The sequence below is a fragment of the Bison bison genome, unplaced genomic scaffold, assembly GCF_000754665.1.
Source record: "Bison bison bison isolate TAMUID 2011002044 unplaced genomic scaffold, Bison_UMD1.0 scf7180017864491, whole genome shotgun sequence".
NCBI lineage: Eukaryota > Metazoa > Chordata > Mammalia > Artiodactyla > Bovidae > Bison > Bison bison.
This window is the reverse complement of record NW_011495050.1, coordinates 12,334,207-12,338,278: the sequence shown is the minus strand read 5'-3', so window position 1 is coordinate 12,338,278 and position 4,072 is coordinate 12,334,207. Positions and strand designations below refer to the sequence as shown.

Here is a 4,072-nt window from a genome sequence, read left to right as displayed (position 1 = left end):
TGTACAGTTCTTCTGTGTATTCTTGCCACCTCTTCTTGATATCTTCTGCTTCTGTTAAGTCCATACAATTTCTGTCCTTTATCGAGCCCATCTTTGCATGAAATGTTCCCTTGGTATCTCTAATTTTTTTTGAAGAGATCTCTAGTCTTTCCCATTCTGTTGTTTTCCTCTATTTCTTTGCATTGATCGCTGAGAAAGGCTTTCTTATCTCTTCTTGCTATTCTTTGGAACTCTACATTCAGATGCTTATATCTTTCCTTTTCTCCTTTGCTTTTCGCTTCTCTTCTTTTCACAGCTATTTGTAAGGCCTCCCCAGACAGCCATTTTGCTTTTTTGCATTTCATTTCCATGGGGATGGTCTTGATCCCTGTCTCCTGGACAATGTCACGAACCTCCGTCCATAGTTTATCAGGCACTCTATCTATCAGATCTAGGCCTTTAAATCTATTTCTCACTTCCACTGTATAATCATAAGGGATTTGATTTAGGTCATACCTGAATGGTCTAGTGGTTTTCCCTACTTTCTTCAATTTAAGTCTGAATTTGGTAATAAGGAATTCATGATCTGAGCCACAGTCAGCTCCTCGTCTTGTTTTTGTTGACTGTATAGAGCTTCTCCATTTTTGGCTGCAAAGAATATAATCAATCTGATTTCAGTGTTGACCATCTGGTGATGTCCATGTGTAGAGTCTTCTCTTGTGTTGTTGGAAGAGGGTGTTTGCTATGACCAGTGCATTTTCTAGGCAAAACTCTATTAGTCTTTGCCCTGCTTCATTCCGTATTCCAAGGCCAAATTTGCCTGTTACTCCAGGTGTTTCTTGACTTCCTACTTTTGCATTCCAGTCCCGTATAATGAAAAGGACATCTTTTTTGAGTGTTAGTTCTAAAAGGTCTTGGAGGTCTTCATAGAACCGTTCAACTTCAGCTTCTTCAGCGTTACTGGTTGGGGCATGGACTTGGATTACTGTGATATTGAATGGTCTGCCTTGGAAACCATCACCTCTGCTGCTCCTAACCACCTCGACTTACCATCACCACCACTGCCATATCCACAGTGAATGCTTCCTTTAGTCCTCTGTCCTTTTAACTCAGTCATGACATCTTTCTGTTTCATAGACAACCTTCTCTTTCATGATGAAATGTCATTTAAAAAGTATGTACTTATTTATTTATATGTATGTGTTTGGCTGCACTGGGTCTTCATTGCTATGTGTGGGCTGTCTCTAGTTGTGGTGAGAAGGGGCTACTCTTCATCGTGTTGCACGGGCACCTCATTGTGCTGGCTTCTCTCGTTGTGGAGCACGGGCTCTAGGTTGCAGGACTGGTGGGCTCTAGAGCACCAGCTCAGTAGTTGTGGCACACAGGCTCAGCTGCTTCTTAGTAAGTGGAATCCTGCCAGACCAGGGATTGAACCCATGTCCCCCGTATTGGCAGGCAGGCTCCCAACCACTGGACCACCAGGGAAGTCCCCACAGACAAATGTCTTGAAAGATTATGTACTTGCTTTTTCCTGTCTCTCTCATTTGTTGTTCAGTCAACTAGAATCTGATTTCTATTCTCATTGCTCCATTGGAATTATTTGAAATAAGGTCACTATTTACTGTGATCATTATAGTGCCACATTCAGTGGACCCTTTGACACTTAACATATTTGATTTCTCAGTATCAAATGGGCTTTGTATGGGCTTTGTAATACTTTTTGTATTTTTTTTTTTAAATTTCTGGTTGCCTCCTAATTTTCCTCTTTTCAGTCTTCTCTAAGGCTCCTTGTCATCCCTGTCAGTTACCCTTTAATGTGTGAGTTTTCCTTGGATATCTGCTGATCTCACAATCTTTAATCAACCGTGTATTTAATCTCATACTCAGTTCCTACATCCAGTGAGTAAGAACAAGACAGTTTGCCATAAGTGAGCAGGTAGACTTGGGAAAGAGGTGAACATTTAGCATAGGTGCTGGGAGAAGTAAGAAAAAGAGCAGACTAAGAAATGCTGGTCAGCGCATGGAGCCCAGCCGAAGCTGCAGATCTTAAATTTGTGGTGTCTTCAAACCATGCGGTTGTAGATTTTTTTCCCCCAACATCCTAAGAATAAGAAAAAAAAAATTGATTAGGTTAATATGTGGCTAAAAAAGAGGGTAAAATTTCTAAATAATTTCCTTATAGTCTTAACTGGGACTGTTCCCTCAACTGACATATCCTAAGATAGTTGAAAAGGTATGACTGTCAAAAAACACTGATCTCTAAACATTTTGTTGTTAAATCAACACATTCTTGTTTGATATAATAACTCTTTATTCTCTCCATCCTTCATTTTCAAAGACGTTGTAAAATCTATATTTATTTTAAAAAACTAATACGAAATAAAGTTAGATTTGTCTAGAGGTTTAAGTGTGGTATCTGTAGACTTTTTAAAGATGATTTTGTAACACCAAATCCTGAAGTGACGAAATAAATTTGATGTATGCATTTGGAGCTGTATCTGACTCCCCTCAAAAGAGGCTACTTTGTATTTTCAGGACTGGGTCTAAACTAGTTTATTTTTAACTAGAATTCCTATTTGACCACGCATGGATAATTGCATGGCTGAATTCGTATATGTTATTTGGTTTTCCATTTCATTTTGTCTGCTGCAGATCCTTGGATATGATACTTAAAATGACAAAGTCAGAGAAAATTTTATTTTGGAGAAAATCCAAGCATTTTAACATGGCCTTTCATTAGTGGTCCCCTGTCTATCTCTGCAGCCTCAACTTTCCGTTCCTCCTAACCTCAGAGCATATGTTGCAGCCACATTGAATTACTTCCAAGTCCTCAAACATGCCGCACCCTCCCTGCCGTCTCATTCTTGAACATGCTGTTCATTCACAGTGGGTTACATTCTGTCCTAACTAATACCTGTGAGTTCTTCAAAGCTTCACACTGGGAAGTCCTCTCTGACACTCTAATACTAACTGTGTCATAGGACTGAATATGCCACATATTCCATCTTTGTTGCTCCTGCTAGATAGTAAGATCCTTGAATACTGTATTTTTAAAAATTCAGTTCAGTTCAGTCGCTCAGTCGTGTCCGACTCTTTGCGACCCCATGAATCACAGCATGCCAGGCCTCCCTGTTCATCACCAACTCCCGGAGTTCACTCAAACTCATGTCCATCGAGTCGGTGATGCCATCCAGCCATCTCATCCTCTGCCGTCCCCTTCTCCTCCTGCCCCCAATCCCTCCCAGCATCAGAGTCTTTTCCAATGAGTCAATCTTCACATGAGGTGGCCAAAGTACTGGAGTTTCAGCTTTAGCATCATTCCTTCCAAAGAAATCCCAGGGCTGATCTCCTTCAGAATGGACTGGTTGGATCTCCTTGCAGTCCAAGGGACTCTCGAGAGTCTTTTAGTGATTTTTGGCGATGCTGAGTCCTCCTTGCTGCTTGTGGGCTACAGTGTAATCAAAGTGCTCCAGTTTCTCAGTGCAGTGGCTTCTCTTGTTGTGGAGCACAGGCTCCAGGGCACGTGGGCTTCAGTAGCTGCAGCACACAGGCTTAGTTGCCTTACAGCATGTGGAATCCTCCCAGACCAGGAATCGAACCTGTGTCCCCTACAGGCAGATTCTTAAGCGCTGGACCACCAGGGAAGTCCCAAAGGCTCTGTTTTTGTCCTTATATACCTACTGCTTAGTGCAAGACTTGACAATGGAAGACTTTCAATTATTGTTATTCAGTTGAATGAATGAATGAAATTACTCTCTGTGTTCCATTTTTTTGAGGGGTGGGACTGAAAAATGAGAATTTAATGTTGCAGGAAAGGCAGATGCTTAGGGGGTAGATTCCAGCAGGGGGCACCACCCTGTCCTTGGTCTTGGGCTAGCGATGCAGAAGCAAGAAGTGCAGGGCCCGGCATACAGGTGTGTACCCCAGACGGCTCAGATGCAGGTAGTCATACATATCATAGTGGCTGATGGTACCATATGGGTGCACCAAGCCAGGATCTGCGTCCAGGAAGTGGGCCTGTGGGTGGCCAACCAGTCACCTGTCGGTTTTTCTCTGGAAGTGGGTTGGGGCCCTGGCCCCAGATCAGCAGGCG

General features: G+C 42.5%; 1 pseudogene; it reads right to left on the bottom strand.

The window, feature by feature from the left end:
• Nucleotides 1–3,778: 3,778 nt before the first annotated feature.
• The window catches only part of LOC105005522, a 1,784-nt pseudogene continuing 1,490 nt past the window's right edge, over nt 3,779–4,072 (bottom strand).